The sequence below is a fragment of the Ictalurus furcatus genome, chromosome 4, assembly GCF_023375685.1.
Source record: "Ictalurus furcatus strain D&B chromosome 4, Billie_1.0, whole genome shotgun sequence".
NCBI lineage: Eukaryota > Metazoa > Chordata > Actinopteri > Siluriformes > Ictaluridae > Ictalurus > Ictalurus furcatus.
In genome coordinates, this window is record NC_071258.1 from 9,922,186 (window position 1) to 9,949,557 (window position 27,372).

The 27,372-nt window shown below is 37.4% G+C and overlaps 1 protein-coding gene across 1 annotated transcript in view; it reads right to left on the minus strand.

Moving 5' to 3' along the window:
- cdh13 (cadherin 13, H-cadherin (heart)) overlaps positions 1-27,372 on the minus strand; it is a 444,891-nt gene that overhangs the window by 313,756 nt on the left and 103,763 nt on the right. The gene's annotated exons all lie outside the window — the stretch shown is intronic.

Genomic DNA, 27,372 nt, shown 5'->3' on the forward strand with positions numbered 1-27,372 from the left:
GACTCCCCATTGAAAATGAATAGACACGAAACATTGGATGCCGAATCCAAAAATCATAAATAGAGTTTTGGGCTTGCACAGCCACAGGAGCAGTGAAACATCTTCACAGCTTGCTCACAGGTCAGTATGTGGGTGATGGCAACACTTGCCGCAGCCAAGCTATGAAAAGCTGTAGTCGCTGGTTGTACTTATATCTGTCAGATTGAGAAGCCAGAGTGCCAAATGTTCTAAAATGGCTGGGTGACCATTGGTGAAGAGATGTAGTGTTGCTTCTAGCCTTTTCTCACTAAAGGAAAAGCTAGAAGTCTAAGATATTACACCGTATTTTACAGGAAGAGGCTATTTGACCGACTTTCCAAAAGGACAATAATGTTTATTTACCACTGTTTCAATCAACACTTGCTTCTAAAGCCATGGCACCATCATGCCTAAAAATAAATCAGTGATTCTTAAAGGTATTACAGTTTAAAATGTTTATGTTACGATAACCTAGTCCCAAAAATATCATGATATTACTCAACCGTTAAAAAAGTCATTACCTGTTCTAGGAACAAAATATATTTTTAAAAATCAGATGTATTGCTTCTCTGACAAGTGCTTCTTGTCAAAGGCTGTCTCTATTTTATTGCCCTGTGATTTAAACACGGCCAGTATTTTGTTTTGTTTTGGTTTTGATGAGAGACAAAACTACATAATATCTTTCCTCACAGGATATAACAGAATTTTTACCAACATGCCAATCTGGATGGGAACTATATTACCTTCTTTCTACTGGTCATTTTTTTTTTTTTTATAGAAGGTAAAATACAACATAGTCTTTCATGCTGTGTACATGAGCAGCCCATAAAAAAATTACTGACATGATGGAGTCAGACAGGACTGAAATCTCAGAGACACTCTGGTAAACGTTACGTTACCTCACCTCCCCATGTAAAACTAATCCAATCCAAAAAGGATGTTAAAAGATATTTCTAAGATGACACTTCCATAAAATGTTTTACATTGTCAGTATTTATCACGTTGTCATTATATGATGATATCGAGCATGGCTGCAAGCAAAAGCAGTGAGCCAAAAAACAAACAAACAAAAAGAAATGCATTTTGATCAGTATTTTGAAAAGGTCAACATTGAGGTAACCACCCAATAACTGTGACTAACTGTGAAACCGTAGCACTATAACAAACCTAGTGATTTGATTTTTACTCTGTAAAACATGTATCACAGTTATAAACATTGTTTTGGAATTAAATGTATGGGGCCTGTATGCCCACACATCACCTCGGTCTACCAAATATGGAAAAATGCTCAACTTTTCTATTGTAAGGGCAATCAATTACCTCCAAGGTTTTTTTTTGGAGATAAATTGGAGGATATTGGAGTGAAAGTGAGATCTTCCATTCCCCCTGTCAAAGATAACTGATTCAAGTCATCAACTGATTACCAGTGTTAGAAGAAAAAAACAATAAACAGTGTTGGGCTTTCCAAGACTGCAGTTTAGACACTGCTGCTGTAATAAATATGGTAAGTAATGCAGTAAGAATGTGCTGATCAGTTGCTCTGAAACATTACCATCTGGGCTCTAGATTGGTGTGAATAAAGCCAAATGCTAATTTACTATACTATATAAAAAAAAGAAGATTTAGAGAAGAAGACAGTTTCACATTTTATTATACTTTATTAAGAATACTTGCTTTAATTTGTAGAAGATTTTTTCCACTAATTGTGATTGCTCATGGATGTATAAGACATCAGTGATGCAGAAACAAAAATGCAGTAATTTGTCACACCAACACCAATAACAGAAAGATATAGCATAGCCAAGTACAAGGATAAACATTTCATGACATGTCAGTGTCTAGCAGATCCAAACATCTCCACATAAGGCTTTGATGACAGCCTTTGTTTGCTGGGTTTTAAATGTGCTTATGCTAAACATGTCTTTGCTGTAAATCAGTAGGCATATGCTGAAAGACTGATTATCTACAACCACAGCATGTCACTCACACATGGACTAAAAGAAAGAGTGAAAGTAGGTGGAGCAGCTGTTTCCAAATTGCAATCAGAAAGTTGTGTTCGTCAGAATTTAAACATAGCCCTCTCTAAAAGTAACTCTGTGTATGGGTTGAGGTAAATTATGCTACTGCATGAATACAAAAATACAAGAAGACATAATAACCAAGAGGATCTTAAGAGAAGATTATTTTCCAACAAATAATTAAACATTGGAATATTTTGGAATTTGTATGATCACTTCTGATCAGTGTATTAGTAATGAAATGATGGCTATGCCCCTGTCTCAAATAACCATTTTTTACAATTGCGGTGAACTGAAAAGCATCTCAGAACATACGACACATCAAATTGAGTCAGATTGGTTACAACAGCAGAAGCCCACATCCAGTTCCACTTCTTTCAGCCAAGAACAGGAATCTAAGGCTACAGTGGGCACAAATTCACAGAAACTGGACAGTTGAAAAATATCACCTGCTTTTTTCCAACTATCCAGTTTCAGGTATATATTTACATATCATGCAAAGCCTCTAATGAAAGTTAATATGAAATAAATAAAGGGAGGTTTATGTTAAAATAAAAAGAAATCAATTTTGCCAGAGCTGAAGCCTTATCTGCACAAGATCACTAATAATATTGTAGACTCGACTGTTTCTGAATTCAGCCTCATAATAATATCCTACTGTTTTAACAATCAAACAAGTAAACGCCAATGATAAGCCAGATTTTACAGCCTATACTTTTACATGTAAATCAGTTGAAGGCTTAATTATGCAACTGTATATACCCCAAAAGTATGTGATATCTAGGAGGTGACGTGAACTGAATGGTTACATTATTATTTTTACATTATTCTCGTAATTATTTAGTTATAAGACGCACTAAATTTTGGTTGGAATGACTGACAACTGGCTTGACAATAAAACCTGAGGAAGCCTAAATAATCATTACTGTGACTTGGCACCTGCAATCTGATCATTTTCTGTCCGATAACTTCACAGTGAGAGTTTACTGTGGGAGGAATAGCATGGATCCATTTACATGAACTAAACATTGAAGTGCTGGTATTTTTCTGAAAATTAAGCAGAATTCCAAGGACCACCTATAATTTGAATCTAAAGTGAAGTTTGATTAAATTTAATGACTAATTGATGACTTCATCTGCAAGAATTGTAAACTAAATTTGCGCTGGAAATAAGGAGCAATTTCACTGGGTCAAGAAATGATGTTTTTGATAGCTGTTATTGTGAACAGTCTGAGGTGGAAAGTGCTTGAGTAAATGACATTTGTCACATTGTAGAGGATTTATACTTTGTAATTAAAACAATTAAAACTTCTATTCTCCTCCATTATAGGCTCATTGAAAATGTGACCAAGTCAATCATTCACATTTTTGTTAATTTTGTTAACCTTTATTTATTAACCATAACATCTATACCACATTGTGTGGATGCCATTATCAATCATCTTTGCTCAAGGACTTCCTATAAGATATATACATTGCAGTTACTTTAATGAAAGCAAGAACCTGACCTTGTGAAAAATTTGTACAAATACTGACAAACAAGAGAGATGTAGTTGGATTTTCTTAGATTTAATATGAATGAAATAATGCATTTATAATTTTTTATTTTATTTTATTGTTTTAAATAATTTAGTCTGGTTCCTTGCATTTTTAATTGAGCAAACATTTTTCTTTTTTTTTTTCTTTTTTACAATACCAAGATTTTCACTTACTCTATAATTTGTCTGCACTTGAATAATTAATAACTTGTATCATTTTGCTTAAAATGTATAGTTCCCCCCCTTTGTACAACAGTAAATACACTCACAGTCCACTTTATTAGGATCACCCTGTACACCTGCACATTCATGTAGTTATCTAATCAGCCAATCATGTGGCAGCAGTGCAATGCATAAATTCCTGCAGATACAGGTCAAGTTAATGTTCACATCAAACATCAGAATGGGGAAGAAGTGTGCTCTTGGTGACTTCAACCATGGCATTTTCACATGCAGTAGACTCAGGACAGTCACAAAACAAATCAGATGGTGTTTTTCCAGTCTTCAGCTGTCCAGTTTAGGTCTGTCTGTGCCCATAGCCTAAAATATTTGTTCCTGGTTGACAGGAGTGGAACCTGATGTGGTCTTCTGCTGTTGTAGCCCATCCACCTCAAGGTTTTATATGTTGTGCATTCTGAGATGCTTTTCTGGTCACCATGTTTGTAAAGAGTGATTATTTGAGTTACTATAGAGCAGTCTGGTCATTCTACTCTGATCTCTCTCATCAACAAAGTTTTTCATCCTGCAGACCCTCCAGTCACATCATGATTTTTGTTTTTCGCACCATTCTGTGTAAACTATAGAGACTGTTCTGTGTGAAATTCCCAAGAAATCGTCAATTTCTGGAATATTCTAACCAGCCCATCTGGCACCAACATCTATGCCAAAGTACAGAAATGGCCTTTATTTTATTTAGTACCTGTAACCTCTTTAATTTAGAGCTATAATTAGCCTTCTATTTATCTGTGGTATATCAGGAAGTGCTATGAGAAGTGTAAACATTACAATACTCACACCTGTTGCACCGTAGCAAGTAAAGAAACATTCGGTCATTCTCTGTCTTTATTACCTTTTGTTCCCAATGCTAATTTCTGGTAAACATTCTGTCGCAATTTCATTTACTGTGGTTTAACTGAGGACATTTTTCACTGAGTCAGTCATATTAATAATAACTATTATACTCTTGCATATTTACAGTATTTAAACATAATAAGATGGGTGATATGATCAACTGAGAAGACCATTCTCAACTACTTAACTCAAACTTTCCTTTTATATTCTATTCTGCCCAAACTTTCTGTGCCTATAAATATTTGAAGAAGTCTAATGTCATAACTATGAGGAGTTGAGTCTGTGTTCAATGTAGAAATATATACAACCCAATTCCGAAAAAGTTGGGACAGTATGGAAAATGTAAAAACAAAAAAGGTCATTTGAAAATTCAGTTCACCCTGTACAATATTGAAAACACATTATTAACACATTATTTGATGTTTTGTGAATTTAACTTAGTTTTGAAAATATGCACTCATTTCAAAACTGATGACTGCAACACACTCCAAAAAGATGGGACAGTCGACAGTTTACCACTGTGTAACATCACTTTTTCTTTCAATAACAGTTATGAAGCGTTTGGACGCTGAAGATACCAGTTGGTTACGTTTAGCAAGTGGAATTTTCCCCCATTTATCCATTATGCATTTCTTCAGCTGCGAAATTGTACGGGACCTTCGTTGCCTTGTTTTGTGTTTCATAATGCGCCATATATTCACAATAGGAGACATGTCAGGATGTTTAGGCAACCATTCACTTGTAATCTGGGCAGAATGTGGTTTGGCATTGTCCTGCAGGGACGTCCCTGGAAAAGATGACGTCTGGATGGCAGCATATGTTGCTCCAAAATGTGTACATATCTGGGACTGACACAACCCCATATCATGACAGACGCTGGCATTTGGACCTGATGCTGATAACAGCTTGGATGGTCCTTTTCCTCTTTGGCCCGGAGAACACGACGGCTGTTTTGTCCAAAAACTATTTGAAATGTTGACTCGGTGGACCACAAAACACGATTCCACTGTACTACTGTCCATCTCAGATGAGACCGAGCCCAGAGAAGTTGGCGATGCTTCTGGACAGTGTTGATGTATGACTGACAAAGGTTTACCAAATGTATTCGCGAGCCCATGTCAGGATATCCATTACAGACTCATGACGGTTTTTAAGACAGTGACATCTGAGTGATCGGAGATCACGCGCATTCAGAAGTTGCCTTGTCCTTTACTCACAGAGATTTGACCGGATTCCTTGAATCTTTTAATTATATTGTGCACTGTACAAGGTGAAATGCCCCAGATCCTACCGATTTGTCTTTGGGGAATGTTGTTCTCAAAGTGTTGGATTATTCGCTGACGCAGCTGTTGGCAGATTGCCGAGCCTCGGCCCATCCTTGCTCTTGGAGGACTAGGCCTTTTTTGGAGGCTCCTTATATACTATGATTAGACGATTGCCTCACCTGTTTCACATCAACGTCTTATTTCAACTTGTCACATCACTATTAGTCTTAAATTACCCCTGTCCCAACTTTTTTGGAACATGTTCCATGCATCAATTTCAAAATAATCGTTTACCTTCAAAAAACTATACAGTTGATTAGGTAAAACATCAAATACATTGTTTTTTATACATTTTTTGTTTAAATACAAGTCAAAGTACATTTACAAATCACTCCTCTTTGTTTTTATTAGCATTTTCCATACTGCCCCAACTTTTTCTGCATTGGGTTTATACAAAGGAAATAGAAGTCAACCTTGAATAGATCCCTGTGTTACTCTGCTTCAGTGAATGTATATATGCATGTGTGTGTGTATTTATGATGAATAAATCATTATGTCTCTGCATTTCTCTCAGAAGGTCAGAGTTACATGTTTCAACCAGGCACACATAAATCCACCCACATGCGCACACACACACACACAAAAAGATACATATAGCCTCATATATACAACCGCACTGTACACCAATTATGGGTCCCAGTACAGATATCCACAGGTGACCCGCAAAGTTGTTTGCATACAATATTGGAAATGCGCCAGTGCGTCTGCAAGAATGCTGTTTATATTTTCTCTTAACCCAGATGAGGCCATTCAAATGTTATCTTTAATTAATACACCAGTGCATCAGTCCCAAACTGGCTGCGAAATGAAATGTTATCTAAAGAACTAACCAATGGTTCCCAAACAGTGTAAGTCAGACATTTTGTTCTTGCTCTGTAGATCATGTTCCTCTCCGAATTTGACATTGTTCAGTAGTCAAAAATCGACAAACTTCCCCTTCTACTTCTGCAAAACAAATTAGCATTATGTCTTAAATTGCATACTTTTCTATTATACTGAGTACTAATACGAATGGGTTTTCCTATTACAGTTAGTGTTTAAATGATAAAAAAAAAAACCTCATGTAGCCTTCAAACCTACCGAAAGGCAAACCAGTCATTTTCTAGATTAGTAAATGCTTTTGAATGCAAGGTCAGATTTAACGATTTGAGATAAAGCCTACGACAATAATCACGACGGAGGCGGAAAGCTTTATAAGAGACAAAGCTCATCATTCTGTTTAACAAAGCTCTCAATAAAAATACTAAACATTTTATAGACCGACCTGGAAAACTGATGCACTGGGATATTTTGCTCATTCATACCATCTAGTGAGTGCCATTTTGAAGTCTTCCAGATGTAAATAAGACATGCAGTTAGTATGTGAACAATGCAGCTAACATTGCTGCTGATTTTGAACACGTTTTTGTCATGTGCCAGGTGTAAACCAAACCTCTCTGCTTTGTGTCAGGTCAAATCACACCACCCCGGAGTTGGATTTTTTATTCTTCTCATAACAACTCAACACATCCTGCAGAATTGGGCCAAGGTGTGTCATGTGACTTCAAAGCCCTCTTCGATTCACATGTGTTGAACATGAGTACAGCTACAGTAAAAGGTTTACCAACAAACATCATTGCAAAAGACTGTGCAAAACAATGTTGTGCAATTGTAATTTCGCCGATTCAAGTAGTGCAAAAAAAAAAAATTCACAAAAAACTCCTGTACAGACTGCCTAGACCTTCTTTTATCAATAAACTTAAATAATACTAATTATACCATAGTGCTGTAGAATTCTCAAGTCTGACTGCTCAGATGCTGTTGAATAATTTTGTATTACAACACGGCTCTACTGTAACAATAGTCTAATAATAGCTCCTTGCAAGATAAATTACAGGTTTATATCAATGTGCTCATTCATTCAAATATATTTTCGTTTCTATAGTTACAGCTAATTCACATTAAATTTTAACAGTAAATTCATTTTAATTATTGTAATTTAACAAAAAAAATGTTGATTTGGGCAATCTATAAGAAGGAGATTTTACGTCCACCAATTTGCCTTACTTGAGCAGTTATGTCATATGATTTTCTGAATGTTTTTTGTTTACTTTTTATAATTCATTCTCTCAAATGGCCCTTATCAAGAACACCTGTTTTGTTTCCTGATTTTACAGTGCATATATTCCTTCTTTACAATGCATATAATTCCTTATAAATGCATTCTAATGTCATTAATGTGTTCACAGTTCAGTTAAGGTTATGGCTTTCATATAAGGTGTTAGCATTATTGTTTAATTATTCTCTGAGTATTGTATAAGATCACTAAACAAAGCAAGCCGAAGAATTATTAAAAAATAATAATAATAAATAAATAAAATAATTAAAAAAAAACATGCAATTGCCAATCCAAACTCAGTTTTATGTCTAACCTCTCCTCACCTCACAACCTGATATTATTTTAGAACTGGGGAATGCAAAAATTTTACCATCACAAAACAACAGCTAAAAAAGAACCTTGGGCTTATTAAATTTTAATAAGGTTCTCCAGGCAACTTTCTCCTGCCATAATTGCTTTGTGTATTTCCCCTATGGGATGCCCTGCTCCTGTTTGCTATCAGCACACAGCCATTGAAGTCATAGTCAATGAGATTCTTTCTGTCTCTGTCTCACTCTCTGATCCCCTCTCTCTTATAAACATTAAAAAATGGACAATCTCAACTGAATATTCCACTGCCCTAATTATTATCAGTCAATATTCCCCACTTTAAAACTCATAACTTCTTATCTGCTAGAAGGAACCAAACACGGTTAGTTGGAAATTACAACTCTCCCCTCTATTTCTAGGTTTCATTAACATATTACAGGAAATGAGCAGCTAGCAAGCAAGATTGATCTCTGGTTGATGGATGTCAATACAAAGTCAATATGATTATCAAGTGTAGCTGTTAAGGATGGTGGATGGGTCTATTCCATATGCAAAGTTGAAAACGCATTCTGAAGCAGTGGCTGAAGGAAGGCGTGCAAAATTGCTACATAGCAGATGTCACAGCATTTCCATTACAAGTACATATGTCTCTCTCGCTCATGTGTACCCATGTCAAAGGCAATTATGGAATTTAGAGACATCTTATTGGCATATATCCAATTCCACCAGTCTAATGTTTTCGCTCTCTCTCTCTCTCTCTCTCTCTCTCTCTTTCTCATACACATACACATCTGTAAAAGAAAATGCAGATCACAATGAACAGCTACTGTAAGTTAAGATGATAAGATGTACCTTTATTGATCCCCAGTAGAGGAAATTTAAGTTGACACAGCAGCACAAGTAGAAAAGAAAAGAATTTCCATAAACACCTACATCAGAAGTAGTATAAAAAAAAAATAATATAAGATTAATAGAAATAATAAAAATAATCGAAACAATAGATGTACATATGCTAGAGTTAAATTTGTATATATACATGTGCAATATCTTTGGTATTTATATACATGTGCAATATCTGTGAAATGACAATTAACTGTTGAGTGTGTGTGTGTGTGTTTGTGAGACTCAGTCAGTGGAGTAGGCGGTACTGAGTACTGTTGGATTGTGGTGTCTGATGGCTGATGGCACGAAAGAGCCCCCAGGCATCTTGAGGCACACTGCTGTATGAATCTGTGGCTGAACGTGTTCCTAAGCCGCCTCAGCTCAGCACAGAGAGGATGAGAAGGACTGTCCTAGACCTAGATAAAATTGCACTAAAATCAGGCTGCATAATTTAAATAAATAAATAAAAAAACAACACCATTGTCAAGCCCAATCATGCCAGAAAAAAAAAGATCCAAGACCAATGTATTCCAAGCTGTGTGTAAAGGATAAAGAAATTGTGAAATAATCATTAGTAATAACCATTCATTCTGACAAGGTAGCAGGGTACACACAGTGCCCACCAGGTACACCGCAGAACACACTTTGATGCCTGGAGCTTTCAAAATCCTTTGAGATATCTGTTCATTCTCAGTAAACAGGAAAATTAGGCTTTCCTGCCACTTCCTAGGTGCAGAAATTACACACCTCAGGGTAAGCGTGAGCGAGGGGGATATTAGGCTGCCTCAGCGATGCCAAGATGAATGCTTTAACATGGCAGTCGGCAGATGTCAGACAGGAGAGGCTGTCATAACTAAAGGCACAGCACTGCACTCAAGCACACCACTCAAGCACAGAGATAGCACCTTTAAAAGAAAGCTTGGCTCATTCCCATTCACACCTCAGTTTTATTAATTCCTGTACTCCATCCTTCTTCTTTTCCAATCCCTCTGCCACGGCAACCTGCACAGCTTCCTGTTGGACACACACCTCCAGGACCTCTGAAACCGCCTCAGCAGGCCTGGCACTCTTTCCTGACACAAAGTCTTCCATACTAGTCCATGTGATAAAGCAACCAGATGTTCACAACCCAAAGATGTACCAACACTGACCTGTGACTGCTCACAGGAAGTAAACATGATGGCGTATATTCATGGAGCATGGAAAAAGAAACCTTGACATTCAAAGTCAAAAGGCAAAAAAAAACTGCATTATGTACACAAATGTTATTTTCTTTCTCTTGTTTCCTTTTTTTTTGTTATCTATTGAGAGTTAATTACACAATAAAAATGCATTTGTGATAAGCAGACTAGCACAGATAAGCACGGGCTGTTGTTTCTGTTATGAGGAAAGAGTGAATCAATTTTCATGCAGACAAAGAACTTGTCATGCTCTCGAATTCTGACTAAAATGAAAACAGAAAGGATTTCTTTGGACACACTGAAATCTTTCTGTGAAAATGCTTGAGTTTTATTATTTATATAGCTACTTGATTTAAGAGAAGTAATGCTTCCAATAAAAAGCCATCAAACTAATAGATTCACCTCAAAACAACACTGTAAGAAACGCATTTGAAGAGCTGTGAGACACAACGATTCAAGCATTCGATTCATTCACATGTTAACTGTTAAAAAGGTGTAAAACTTTCAATTCTTCTGTTGCAGTGCTTCTCTTAGAAACAGCTGCAGTATTTTTTCCAGACCTATTTCTATATCCATTATGTATGCATTACGTAAGCATGATTTCATCAGATAGATTTAAGGTATGCTGTGAAACATCCCGGTTTGATCTGAGGAAAATATTTCATTAAAACAAACCAAAAAGTATGTACAAGAAGGAAAGCTTTGACCGCCCAACAGAATGAGTCATTCATTTCTTGCACAGTCTGTCTGTTGTATAGAGGATAAATAAGGAATTTAGAAGTAGGGTGTCAGGTAAGCGACAGAGACAAATGCATGTGCAGGTTGATGTTTATTTAAACAATCAGACCAGCAATCCAAAACCAATCCAAAAGTCAAAGTCAGAGAAGAGGCAAAAGTCAGGTTTTCAACAAACAGGTAAAACTAGTCAAAGAAGCACAATATATATATATATTTAAAAAAAAGTACCAAAGTACACAAACAGAAAAAGTAAAAACCGGGAACATAATTACAAAGATAATAATTGATTGGAAACACCACTAGGGTTACTAGGACAAAACCTAGCTGTGTGTGTGTGTGTGTGTGTGTGTGTGTGTGAGTGTGTGTGTGTGTGTGTGTGTGTGTGTGTGTGTCTGAGTGTGTGTGTGTCAATTATGATGAAAAATTAAGCATCTTTCTTCCTACAGATGATCATTATTTCTCTCAACAGATCAGAATGACATGTCTCAGCCAAGCACACATCCAAATCACACCCAACCACCCACCCACCCACCCACACAGTATAGCCTCATGTATTCAACAGCACTGTACACCAATTATGGGTCCCACTACTACTATATCCACAGGTGACCCCTGAAGCTGTTTGCATGATTTTGGCTATTTTGCTTGCAGTGGTGAATTCTGAGAGTTGAGTTCATGGCCGAAACTGGCCATGACGTGACAGGGGTATAACTATCTGTATCTGTTTACTGTTAAAAATATTCTTATTTGTATCTGTAATCGAATTAAAATTAAATTTGTGGGTGTGGCCTAAACCAGAAGGTTTCTCTTTGGGTTTTTTGTTTGTTTACTAAACATGCAGATGAACCCGACCACTATCCTGCTGTTACTGTATAAAACACTGGAATAACCCAGAAATGCCAGCACTGTCAGCCTTAGCAATATCAATCTCAACCCTAGCTACATCACTTTTTTATTTGCAAAGTTATTATTTTGTTTGTACCTGCCCAAATATTTCCTAATGAATATAACTGGTTATATTTATATAAAAATAAAGCAAACTAGTAGCCTAATTTTAACAACCATGACCTGGATAAGGAAGTTATTTGAGTGTTCTTTCCAACAGCTTGCTCAACCTCCTGTTGACATAATTTGCTGTCTGTGGAATCCCATACTTGATACACACCTCTAGTTTCAATCAAATGTCCCATGAACCTTTCTGACATTATTGGTTCAGTCCCATTCTTTGTGCATCTCAATACAATGCCAGTCTCCTTCTTGCATGTATAACTGGTTGGTCTAGAAACTATATGAGAGTGACCTTTCAAATAAATTTTAAAAATCTTATTTTTCAAGCAAACTACCTGCCCTTAACTGTGAAAGCTGAAGCCTGCCAGTCTACCATGCACCACTAAATGACCCTACTGCAATTCACCGCACCGGATCAATGTGAGCTCGATGATCAGACTTCACACTTGCCAAACAAAGTGTCAAACTAATGGGTCCTCAGTGGAGAAATACAGTAGAATAAGGAATTGAAAGACAGACAGCTTGAAGAACTGCACTTAGTATTAGTGTCCAAGGGAATTCCACAGCCTTTCATCAAGAGTTATTGGCTTTGGTCTGCCAAATGTTCTTTGTTAAATGGATTATTATAAATAGTAAATTGTAACTCTCAGTCTCTACATTGAACGATTGATGATGAACTGAAGACTTAATATGACCAACTCAGGCTACTAATATAGACTCCAATGTCTGTAGCCATCCATTAGGACTGTAACATAAGTTATAGACAATGGACAATTGACTCTAAATTAGCTTGTCAGCATATGGCACTTTTAAGTCTCTAAGCAGTGCTAAGTCAGTCAATGCAGAGACAACCGCAGTCAATAAGACAATGAAGTAAGTCCATTGTCTTCCATCAGGACTGTAATATTAATTAATGAATTTCCCAGCAGACTAAATCATCTTCGAAATTAAACCACATGTGTCCATTTGGCTTGACTTAATACTACTATAATTAATCTTATAAGTCTATGAACTTGACAATTGAAAAGCCTTTTTATGGGCAGAATCGGCTGCTTCGTTTCAAAAGTTTTAATGGTGGGAAAGTTCTCCAAGTTGTTTTACACATGTGCCCAACTTGATTTTCTAGGTGGCCCATTCAGATTATTATAAATTCATGTCAGGTTTACCCTGTAAAAAAAAAAAAAAAAATCAACTAGAAACATGCACTTGCCTTTAAGCCATATTAAATTTTTTGTAGAAAGGGTAAGCAATATGACAAAAATATCACACGACAATAGTTTGTGAGATTTCTAAAATGCAATATATGTATTAATTATTATGTATTATATATTGTATAAAATCTCATAATGTAAAGGTCTGCTAGCAAAACAGAAAATTTCACTTTTACTTAAAGTCTAGAAAAAGGAATTATTTTAAAATACCTTTTCTTTTTTTTTCTTATAACCCTACAATGCAGCATAAAACCAAGAGAGAATTCAAAAACAGTTTTACACTTTCAAGTAATAAAATGATATATATACAAATCAAAATGGGAAATCTTGTCTAGGCCGAAATATAAACATTTCCTCCATATTTTTTTTTAATATTAGATTTATTCAAAGGAATCTTCCAGTAAAAAATATTTTGGTTTTTTTTTATGGCTAAAATGAATTAAATATAAAGGGGGGGGGGGGGGGGTGGACGGACGGACTAAGTTAAAGGAAAATTATAGCTGAAGAATCAACAAGTCAAAGAAAAACCAGTATCTTATGTTGATGTTCAAGCTCTGTTAGTCTGATCAAAGCTCTTCTCTGTTCTGATCTGAGCTGGTCTGCATGCTCAACTTCCTCCTCCTAGATCACTACTTAATCATTTAGGCCCTGATTTATACATTTGCTCAGAAGCATTGACATCTGGTACAATTTGTAGAGTTTTAGCCTTGGTAAGTAAATCAGATCAGTACCTCATATCATAGATATATCATCTCATCAGACATTAACGTAATTGTCACTCTGACTGACATACCATCTGCCATATTCTAAAATTGTGAACCCACCACAAATTGACAGTGCAATCCACATTAGCGCTCTCTCACAAGCCTATTTAACTCATCAGTTTCCTGTTAACCCTCATTTACTTCCATGTGTTTTATCATTCCAGGGTACTTGACTAAGCTGTGTTTGTTTCTCTGTTTGTTATTCTTCATTGTTGACTTTTTGGTTCTGCCCTTTGTGTTGATTTTGATTACCCTGCATTGCTCTGTTTTGCTTGATGTTCAACCTCTGTCTGTTTTTTTAACCGTGAGTCTCTCTGCTGATTTGTATGGTTAATAAAAGGCTCACAAATTATATTCATCTGCCTTCACCTCATGACACCATCTCAGGAACAAACCTGTTTTTCTAATGCCATGCTTTGTAACAGAACTAAAATGAACACATCACAGTAATGTAATCAACTACCCTAAATTAGACTATTTAATTATAACTTATTACTATACCTATTGTTGAAAAATGTGCTTAATAACTTATTTTCTTAGGACTTTTTTTTTTTTTAACTGTCTTCCATGGATAAGCACAATTATGTTGCCTCTCTTTGACAAAGTACCTAAAATATCAAAACAACAATTATTCATGTCATCTAGTGCATATAGACAGATATGATCAAAATTTCAACACTGTATGTGAAACCTGACCTGTAAACACTCTTCTGTTCCTTAAAGATCAAGTTATTTAGTTCTACAACAGATTGCAGAGTTTCAAGATTGCAGAATTCAATAGAATTTCAAGACCCACCAGTTTCAATCTTAACATTACTCAACATTTAAAACTTTAAAACTTTAAAACTTATGTTAGCCCCAAAGACTCTGTCTGGTTTACGAGTTTGGTTAAGATGGCTGGGTGGCTTGGCTGGTTTGCTCAAGCTTTTATTCATGTTTAGCTTCCTTTAACCTGGTTTGACACTGACTTCGCAAAGTGTCTACAATTATGTTGGTATGTGAGGAGTTTCGCATGTTCCCCTTGTGACTACAAGGATTTCCTCTGGGTTCTCCAGTTTCCTCCCACGTCTCTGTAGGTAAATTGTTGACTAAATTGTGCTTGGGTATGAATGTGTGTGCATGGTGCCCTGCAATAGACTAGCATCCCATCCAGGGTGTATTCCCACCTCACACCCAGTTTTAAGCTAAGCTCTGAATGCACTATGGACAGTGCTCTAAAGCATTTACAGAAGATAAAGATAGAGCAGTGGTCACTAACCCTGATCCTGGAGATCTACCTTCCTGAAGACTTTAACTCCAACCATAGTCATGCCCACCTGACCATCTAATCATTGCCTTAAGAAGTTCTTGATCAACTAAAACAGGTTTTAAGGAAGGTAGATCTCAAGGAAGAGGGTTAGTGACCACTGCTTTAGAAAGATGCTTAGGTGAAGTGAGTCCTTCAGTGTTGTGGCATTTACTAACACTATTGCTAACATTTCTCACAACATCTTTAACGTCCCGGTGCTTAATTGAGAATTATTTCTTAATTATGTAAAGGTTGTTAACATGAAGGTGTAAAATAATGTTGAAGTTGTGGAGAGGTGTAAAATAATATTTCACACACACACAGTTCGGCAAATAAACTGCTACTGTATAAACCACGGGATATCAGAACAAATAATGGTGTGATTGATAAGGGTGGAATTATAACTCACACCTACCCCATTGTCTTGCACAGCTTTAAGCAGACTTATTTTCCAGGTTTGTCTCACTCTAACATTAACACATTCAGTGCTGCCATGTTTTCAAGTGATTTCAGCTATAATTGTAAAGCTTTCCTGTTGTACAACTGTTATTCAAATTAATGGTCAAGCCTTGAATACCGAGCGCTCATTAAAATGGATAAGTTTAGCTTTGACCTTTCAGGCAGCACAGATTCTGCAGATTCCTCTCTGATGCTCTCCGAGTGTGCATTAATTTCAGAAGTTGAATTTCGGACGCAGGAGGGCATTAATTCCGACAGTTTGGGTGTGCATGGTAAATGGTACTCTTTAAATTCTCCTTCAAAGCTGCAATTAAAGAGATCATGCTACTAATTGATGAACACGCCTGGGTGAAAGCACAGTTTTAATTTAAGTATGGTTGGTTATTTTCTCCTGCAGTGTTTTGAAGGATGTTCATGAGTCTCAACAGATGTATTCTGATTTGAAATGTAAATTCCTTCTGTAAGTAGGTTAGGGTCTGGAGTAGGGTGCTTCAAGAAAATGTCCCATTAAAGTGATCCAAAGTAAGTCAAGCTGTTTCCTTTTTTACAGCTTGTTTTGCATATTACCATCTAAGCTATGGGTGTCCAATCTTATCCACAAAGGACCGGTGTGGATACAGGGCTTCATTCCAGTCAAGCAGGAGCCAAACCTGATATCCACCTGTTTAATTAGCTGATCCTGGCTTTCAATAGTCTATCAGATTGGAATGAAAACCTGCACCCACACCAGCCATTTCTGGATAAGACTGGACATTCCTGGTCTAGGCCAACATCTTCATATTAGTGCCACAACTCTTTTTTCTAAATTCTTTGTGAATTTCGTATGACACTGTAAAGTGACAAATTCAAACTATTAGCTTGTATAATTCCTTGAAAAAATTCTATGGCACATATTGTCTGCCTTTTTTTTTTTTTTTAATTTCCTATTCACAGCTTTAGTTCTCATTTACTGTTTGAGGCACAAAAATGGAAGAAAAAACCTCTAACCTACATTTCATCTTATCCTGTCATATGTGGCAGAGACTAAGTAAAATAATGCTTGGAAGGAAGTAGCAGAGATCATCATTGGTGCCCTGCATAAGAGTGCATACCATGTAAATTAAACGTAAATACAGGGCGTCCCAAAAATCTCCATACACAGGGTAAATGAACAATTTTTAGCAAAATGTCTTCCAAAATGTTTGGAATACTTAGTTTATATTAAACATTTTTCCAGATAGCTTTTAAGAACGCCTTTGACAGAAGAAGAACATATGGAAATCATTCTAATGGCTGGATCAGGAAGCTGTTTCAAGGTTGTGATGGACTTTAATAGGAAACATGGCGAGCACATCACACACGACACTGTTGCCAAACTTATTAAATTCAAAAAGACTGGAAGTGTTGCAGACCAACCGAGAAGTGGACATCCACGAACATCCACTGACTAAGACACAACTGATGTGGTGCTGGCAAACATAGTCCCCTATGTATGGACACCCTGTACATGGTAAACAAAAGTGGTGTGTATAAATTGCATAAATTGTATAGTCACTATAGGTTATATATTTTGGCTCCTACCATTTAGGAGCTGATAAAAACACTGGACAGTAAAACAGTCCCAATGCTCCCACCTTAAATATCTGTTACAGCCTAAACTCTCTCTTTCAACTCCTTCACTGTTCATTATTATTCAAGCAGAATTTGAAAGACTGTCAGCTAAAGACTGTTAAACTGGGAGTATGTGAGATAGTATAGATGGTTCTCTCTCTCTCTTTTTATCTATATATATATATATATATATATATATATATATATATATATATATATATACACAGTATCTCACAAAAGTGAGTACACCCCTCACATTTTTGTAAATATTTGATTATATCTTTTCATTTGACAACACTGAAGAAACGACACTTTGCTACAATGTAAAGTAGTGAGTGTACAGCTTGTGTAACAGTATAAATTTGCTGTCCCCTCAAAATAACTCAACACATAGCCATTAATGTCTAAACCGCTGGCAACAAAAGTGAGTACATCCCTAAGTGAAAATGTCCAAATTGGGCCCAAAGTGTCAATATTTTGCGTGGCCACCATTATTTTCCAGCATTGCTTTAACCTTCTTGGGCATGGAGTTCACCAGTGCTTCACAGGTTGCCACTGGAGTCCTCTTCCACTCCTCCATGATGACATCACGGAGCTGGTGGATGTTAGAGACCTTGTGCTCCTCCACCTTCCGTTTGAGGATGCTCCACAGATGCTCAATAGGGTTTAGGTCTGGAGACATGCTTGGCCAGTCCATCACCTTCACCCTCAGCTTCTTTAGCAAGGCAGTGGTCGTCTTGGAGATGTGTTTGGGGTCGTTATCATGCTGGAATACTGCCCTGCGGCCATGCTATGCTTCAGTATGTCACAGTACATGTTGGCATTCATGGTTCCCTCAATGAACTGTAGCTCCCCAGTGCCGGCAGCACTCATGCAGCCCCAGACCATGACACTCCCACCACCATGCTTGACTGTAGGCAAGACACACTTGTCTTTGTACTCCTCACCTGGTTGCCGCCACACACGCTTGACACCATCTGAACCAAATAAATTTATCTTGGTCTCATCAGACCACAGGACATGGTTCCAGTAATCCATGTCCTTAGTCTGCTTGTCTTCAGCAAACTGTTTGCGGGCTTTCTTGTGCATCATCTTTAGAAGAGGATTCCTTCTGGGACGACAGCCATGCAGACCAATTTGATGCAGTGTGCGGCGTCTGGTCTGAGCACTGACAGGCTGACCCCCCACCCCTTCAACCTCTGCAGCAATGCTGGCAGCACTCATACGTCTATTTCCCAAACACAACCTCTGGATATGACGCTGAGCACGTGCACTCAACTTCTTTGGTCGACCATGGCGAGGCCTGTTCTGAGTGCAACCTGTCCTGATAAACCGCTGTATGGTCTTGGCCACCATGCTGCAGCTCAGTTTCAGGGTCTTGGCAATCTTCTTATAGCCTAGGCCATCTTTATGTATAGCAACAATTCTTTTTTTCAGATCTTTGCCATGAGGTGCCATCTTGAACTTCCAGTGACCAGTATGAGGGAGTGTGAGAGCGATGACACCAAATTTAACACACCTGCTCCCCATTCACACCTGAGACCTTGTAACACTAACAAGTCACATGACACCGGGGAGGGAAAATGGCTAATTGGGCCCAGTTTGGACATTTTCACTTAGGGGTGTACTCACTTTTGTTGCCAGCGGTTTAGACATTAATGGCTGTGTGTTGAGTTATTTTGAGGGGACAGCAAATTTACACTGTTACACAAGCTGTACACTCACTACTTTACATTGTAGCAAAGTGTCATTTCTTCAGTGGTGTCACATGAAAAGATATAATCAAATATTTACAAAAATGTGAGGGGTGTACTCACTTTTGTGAGATACTGTATATATATATATATATATATATATATATATATATATATATATATATATATATATATATAGTGTTTGCCAATTCCTCAACAATACTGTACCATGTTGTTCAACACTCTGCTGCCATCAGTAAGTCTCTGTCTCCAGCAGCATGTGATCTGAGTTGCCATGTCATTCCAGCCCAATTGTGAGACAACTTGAAGCTATATTGCAGATATTGTGTCTCACTTTCGCTCCCTCACACAGGTCTCAGGATCTGCTGATCGCCCCCTCTTTATTTAAAGGAAACGTGCATCCTTGCCATATCCAAGCCTTTGTAATTACTGTCATTTATCAAGTGTGCATGATTTATAGTCAATTAAAGCTGGCCCAAAAAGGCCCTGTGAAGCCTGTTGTGTGTTCAAAGAGTGATTAATGTATCATTATTATGGCTGTGAAAGTGTCGGGATCTGGAACTTTGTCTGAGACAGGGAAGCTCCACTACACATTGTGACTCAGACCAGCGGCCTCATTTAGAAAACATTCAAACCATCAGCTTTGATGCTAAATTCCTTGGATATGGTCTTACATGAAACATTATGTGAAAATTTGGATTGATGAAACCTGAAACTTATCTGTGTACATACAGTACAACAGAAACTACTGCAAACTCACTTTTAGTCTGTCATGTGTGACTAATTTAATTAATGATTCAGATTCAGTTAAAGAAATAAGAGGTAGCTGTTTGGGATTTTGGGATTTGAAGCATCCCCTGGTAAGAAAAATGCTATTGTGAGTAACCAGTGTCATGTGGGTTGTGCTGTACCCTGCTTTCCTGTGCAAATTATTCTGAAGGTTGCCCGCGGCGAGGCAATACATATTCAATGAGAATTCAAGTCTGTATCCCAAAAAGAATAGTATGCACTAAGTAGTATGTCTAATACTACTATTGGTAGTGCAGTAATTTGGAATATACAGTAATGTTTTTTTTGCAGTTTGGGACACAGCCCAGATTTCCATTTGAAAGTATGTGGTATGCATTTTTGCTGTCATTTCTCACTAGAGTGGTCATTACCTTCCATGCGTGATGTACTGTATGACCACCAGGCATTGATTAGATGCAGCACGTGATTACTTTCAACATGTCTGTTGCTTTCATCACAGGCAGGGGAGCTTTGCTTAGATCAAATGACTCTCAATTTGTGCTGACTGGTAGTCGTTCTGAGCAGTCTTAAGGCTGCTCAGTGCTGCGAGGTCACTGTTCTACATTTGTGTGGGGCTTATGCAGCATTCACAGAGTTGGTTTCCAGCACTAATGTAGCCATGATGTTAGAAATTCACCAAAGATGACTCGGGGGACAGCAGACTGGTGCTTGCTATTCAGTTTCTCAACGGTTATTTGTGAACTTGAAGTGTCTTTTGGTCAAAATGATTCAAAATGTCTATAGCAGCTCAGCTGTGTTCTCCCATCATGCCAAAAGACAAAGAGGGAGAAATAACGCATAGTCAGAGTCATAAGTCTTATTTAATGTAGTAAGTCAGAGATGAACATAAAACTTGCTCACACACAAAATGCTCATGAAATCATAGGGAAATAATTAAAAGCAAGTATTTCCTTCCGTTCAAATTAATAATAATAATAATAATAATAATAATAATATTGTTGTTGTTGTCTTTGTATTTTTCTGTTTGTTTGTTTTTATTATTAGTGATCTTTGGTGTGATACTTTGACTATATAAATGAAATATCCTATTCTTATGCTTATTATAATTACATTACAGTCTCTTGCCTTGCAAATGTCACTAGAATTGCTGAACTCTACTGAATTATTACATTTTCATGGAGCTTTATGTGGCATGCTGAAGCAGATTTGTGCACCTCAGGCAAATAGAGAACACAGTAAACTACATATATATATATATATATATATATAACAAGAAAAGCCAAGAAAATCTGCCTCAATTAGAGTTAAACCTCACTGACATCATCCCCCACTGTGTCTTAACTAAGTTACTCCAAATGACATGATTTGATTTGTAGAGCATGAAAAAAAAAATTCTCAGAGTTTTCATTTTACAACCAGTAAAAAAACTATTTTATTAAATAACAAGTCCCTAAAACAAATCTAAAACGAAAAGTGTCTACTGTTAATCAAATTGATTTAAAGACATTAGGCTGGCCAAATGCTTTGGCATAATGATAGCCAGGCCTGATGTAGTGGTGGCATAGAGTAGCCATGCCGGCACAGAGGTCTTCTTCTCTTAATCCAGTTAATAAGCAATGGGCTAAGTGCCAGACAAGGTCAGACCTTCTACAGTCCTCTGTGCCTTCACTATAGTAAAACAGACTTATAATGTCAGTGTAATCGGGGTCTTCATATTATACAGCAGGCAAAAAAATCCTTAAGCTCAAGCTTTATATATTGTAATTTATATTCATAAATCATTTCCAACAGGCTTGTATACGTAGATCTGAATTTGTATGATGCAACACTGAGGAAAAAGCAGTAAATGACGCTGTGTGATTCCATTTGTAGAACAGGAATGAGCATAGATGTACTGCATAACACCAACGGGTACAAAAATATGCATCATTTAAAATCCAAGTAGTGTCCTAATTTTTTTTGTGTCCTAATTTTATTTGTTCCTAAAAGCTGCTTAAGCTAATGCATTCACAATCTAGCAACTCTACAGAGCTGTAATTACTAGGGTGGATACTTGCTTTAAGCAAAATAAATAAATAAATAAAAAATAAACAACAAACAAAACCAATTCTTAATATCTTACAACCAACTACACTCCATTGCTGCCTATATTTTGATGGTGAGATTTTGCTCTGGATGAAAAGACTCGAGTTAGGCACATGCAGGCGTTACTGTCCAATTTCTCACCTCTCTAATATTGCTTTTCTCATTTCCCTGAAATGAAGGAGCATGACTGTCCATCTGTGTGCATCTGGGGCATATCCACATTTCTCTGCTGGGGAGAAAATGTCCGTGTGAAATTGAAGCCAATGTCGAATTAGTGGTTGGTGGCTTGGAGAGATGACTGGATCAATCTCATTGGCTTTTCAGAAAATTGCTTTCAATTTTCTCCTCCTCATTAAAGTATGACGAAGAGATATACCTGTATCCAGCAGAAAGATGCACACTGAAAACTATCACACCTCGATGAACTACTTCACCACGCATAGATTGGGAAGCGTGTCACTTTATTTGATTTACATTTTGGTAATATAAAAAAAGACCTATTTGAGGGAACATTGCATCTCTGTTACTGCTTGCACTTATCAAGCAGGTTAAACAAGAAGAACTTTATTTCTCATTTGGACTGCACAATCCGGTTGGCTGATGTGAAAGTAATCATGTTTTAATTTAGTTCTATTCCCTGGTGTGTGTTGGCTTACATGGAGGTTTTGAAAGGAGAAGAAAATGGCTTCATGCACTGTGGATGTGCAGTTAGCATTATTTTAGTCTACATACTGTATGTATGCTGCTCACAAACTCAGGGGTGACACGAGGTCATGGCTTGACAGAGAGGAGAGATAACCTGATCAGCATTCATAAGGACTACTGCATGATTCACCTGTGCACATGCTTGCTTATTATTCGTGAAGGCAGGCGTGTCCGTATGGAAATAACATTATTTGTCAAGGTATCTGGATATATATACCGTATGCTGTATTTGATGTGTTTGTCTAGCCGTAAAAGAGCAGCCGTATGCTAACAAAGGGCAGCCTATGCAAAAAGAAATGAAACACGTACTAACATTGTGCTGTACTGTCCACATTTATTCCAATATATTCTTCATCTAAGGGTGTTCCTACAAGTTCAACAGATTAATATCTGTAACCCAGGGTGCCCTGTCCAGCAAAGACATCCACATCCTAATCACTTCCATCTCCATGATTACAGAGCAGGCCTGGCCCATGAAAAAGATAGGAGCAACGCATTTACATAAATCTGCATGCATCAAGTAACCACTTGTGACCCGAGGAATGTGTTTCCAGCCAGACTTAATGATAATTCACAAGGCAAGAACATTCCCATTGTGGTAATGAAACACTTTTTTCCCTCATTAATCCATGAACATCAGTACAATAGTGTCATACTATAAAGCCAGGCTGTTTCATATGATGACCTTAATGATGATTATGGTGTTTCTGTGTGTGTGTGTGTGTGTGTGTGTGTGTATGTGTGTATGTGTGTGTGTGATGGTGCCAGAGCATCTCAGTAAAGCAGAACTCTGCTATTTCTCAGTGTGTATGGATTGCTGAGTCCCAAGATGACAAAATGGCATACTGCTTCCCCCAATCAAATACAATGACATAAAAAAAATCCACAAACACAATGACAAAAAAGTCCAAGTGAGATCTGCTATCTTACCTACTGTCCATCAAATATATATTTTATACCACACCAATGGTGAATTCTTGATTCTGATTAGGCAGAAGGTGCTGATGAGTACCGACAGTATCACCAGCAATGTTTATATTATTGCATTCATTCTAATACATTATTGTATCTGTAGTAACAGCTTGGCATGTCCTTCTTTAATTGATGAATCATTTAATCATTGGAAAATTGATGAGGTATAATAATCAACCTCATAGTGGTAACAGTAACTCCACTTTATGTCAGGCCTCATTGCAACAGCCATATTGATTTTATTTATTTATGTGTTTATTTTATTTTTCTGGTACAGATGCATGATCCCACATTTTCCACTTTTGGTGTTATACCTATATCAGAGCTCTGTGTATTGACTGATACCTGATACTACTCACTTCAGTAACTCTTTGCGAGCTTTGGTTGGCAAGTTATTTGAAACTTCAGTGATGTTACAGCACTACGGCACAAATGATGAAATTGTGTCATTCAAAATCATACTTGTTCTTGGCAACTACACTAAATGGACAACAGTATGTGGACACAGCCAATTATACTCATATGAGTTTGTTGAACAGTTAATTCCAGATTTGGTCCTTCACTCTTTTGGGAAGGCTTTCCACTAGATTGTGAAGCATGGATATAGGGACTTGTGCTCATTCAGCCACAAGAGCATTAGTGAGGTCAGGCACTGATGTTGGGTGAGGAGGTCTGGGGTGCAGTCAGCATTTCAATTCATCCCAAAAGTGTGCAGTGGGGTTGAGGTCAGGACTCTGTCCAGGCTGCTCGAATTTTTCCACTCCAACCTTGCAAACCATGTCTTTACGGATCTCACTTTGTCCACAGGGGCATTGTCATGCTGGAACAGGTTTGAGTCTCTTGGTTCCAATGAATGCTACAGCATACAAAGACCTTCTGGCAACAGTTTGGGGAAGGCCAGAATGTCAGTGTGAAAACACAGAGTGCAGGGTAAGCCATGATATGCTTCCCATAGAACTGTTAAGGTTAAGGGTCTTTGCCCAACAACAGCAGCTTGGTATTGCTGAAGCTTGAAATCCCAACATTCTGATAAGAGCCTTAACCACTGAGCCATCATGCCCATAATTTAACAGCATACTGAAACTCAATGGCGCATTATTTCAGACCATATTTAGAACTAAAGCAGCAAAAAAAACAACATGCTCCCTTTAATTACTTAAAATATATAAATCAATAATACACTCCGAACACAAACCCCCACATACAATAAGATGAGGCAAATGGCTGCCATCCCTGTTGGCTGACAGTGGAGAGCCATTCTTCTCTACCTTCATGTGCAACCTGTTGACATGGGTGTGCATTTTTTGAAGAGGAGAAAGAAATTCTGGCAGAAAAGCTAGTCTCCCACTGGGAAACCAATTCGATGCCAGCAAGACATTACCACGAATCCCAGAGGAGCTTAAAATGTGCTCATAGATATTACAGTGAATCTCAGAGGAGCTGCAACCCACTGAGTTGTGACAACTCTGACACACAAACTGTTCCACAGTGGGGAGCGAGTAGTGTGGCTTCACTAAGAAACAGCCGCGAGGGAGCCTGTGCATGCTGACCAGTCAAATCATCCTCAACTCATTTCTGAGAAGAACTATTATTAACTTCAATTCATTTACAGCCATTATTCTTTGGTTGTGCTAATTGGGGCATTTCCTTGTTTTAAATTTTTTTTAACATATTTACGTGCAATTAACACTAATTGCTCATTCATTAACTTTACATCTCACCTTGCTGTATGAGTTGTTCAATCAATAAGGTGTAGTGACACCATAAAACATGGAGAATTAGCCACGAAAAGTGTGAGGCATGCAAAATTTGAAAGCATTGGGGCAGGTGTAAACTCCCTATGCCATACTGACAGATATGTCTGATTCCCAGGAGATGTCGTCAAAGCGAAGGAAATTCCCTTCAGCAGATGCTGCATGAGACGTCACGTAAGTCTTTGTAAACATCAGAAAAATCAAAGAGAGTAATTTATGAGTGCTAGAATATTTTGTGGGTTTGTTTTTAAGCATGGAAAGACATAAATTCTAAGAGATGCAAGCCAAAAACGCAGCCCACACACAGTCACCTTTCGCTAAGACCCTAGAGAAATATTCAGTCAAACAAAAGCTATGTTTAAATGCAGTCAAAGAATCTGTTAATAATCCGACCGAGAGCCCAATCAGAATAAAAAACATCCATATATACACTTCAGTTGGAATATATAAAGGCTAATACAAATGAAATGTCTATCCAAATGAATAAGGTGGGGTAATGTTCTTTTAATGATAAATTCAAAAGAAGAATAACAGCCATGTATACATTTGTGTCTGATTTCTTACAGTATTGGAATTTGTGTGTGTGTTCTGAGCATGTGTGTTCGGGTCAGAATGCAAATCCTAACGATACCACATCCATCCTGTGCCAGAAACAAGAGGGCAAAATTGTATATTCTTTCTAGGTGGGAAAGATGGCATACTCTCTCTTCCCTGTGAATCATAGCAAAACAAGCAAATCGTGGGCACACTGTAAAAAAGAAAAGTTGGCTTAACTTAAACTTTCCAGGCAACTTGCTGCACAGCTTTTCTGAGTTTACGCAACTTTTAACCAAGGTAGTTCACTTAACTAAATTTTTAACCTTGAGTTGAGTACAGTTACAGATTTCCTACAAGTGTGTTACAGCACAAGCAGCAGTTTGAAATGATGCAATTGGCTTGGCTTCATGTGATTCAGAGGATGCATGTGTTAGGCTGGTTGGTATTTGCTCTATGACATGGGAGAGCTGGCTGGTGGGTAGAAATTAGCAGGTGACCAAATTTGGGGGACAAAATGGGGGGAAATTAAAAAAGATTTGGCAGATGACCTTAAAAATTGCTTTGTAGTCTCTATCACAAACACATCCTCATGCTTGTTCACTCTGTTGGAGTTCTCACTCCACACATGCACATAACTTTGAATCAGATTACAGATTAAATAATGTGCATATAAATGCTGATCCAGTTTAGGGTGCATATAAATGGAAATCTGCAATCAGAATGAATGAATGAATTCAAAAATCTTTGTAAGTAAACATAGGCACAGACTTGAATTAGAAGTTGTGCTAATCGTCTAGAACTGTAATCTCACTGGGAATTGTAAACACAGTCGGGAAGTTCGTATTTACGAGTTGGGAAGTCGTAATTACGACGTCAGGTGCGTTCAAGTCACTTTGGTCTGAGCAAGATGGCGGTGTACCTTCTCTTAATTAACTGCAAAAAAAAAAACAGCAAGATTTTTAACTCTAGAAAATGAAGAACAAAGAATGTGCATCAGGTGTGTTTTGCTTTTTTTTTTATGTTTTTAATCAATTTATGAAGCCACTGTAAACTTTATCATTACGTATTATATCATACAAGGGTTAGGGTTAGGCTATCATCTTTTGTGCAGGAAATTTGCTTGTTTTATTGCCTGACAATAATTTGCTACACATTCCAAACACATAATAACTGAAATCAACTTTCATTAAATTTAATTTCATTTACCATCAACAACAGATGTTGCATCCATCGATTCCACCATGTTTCCTAACTGACACACCAACAACTCAGAAACTTGGAGCTCAAAGAAAATCCTGAGTTTCCCACTCATAATTAGTGGTGCTGTTCATGTGCGTTCAACTTATAAATATGATC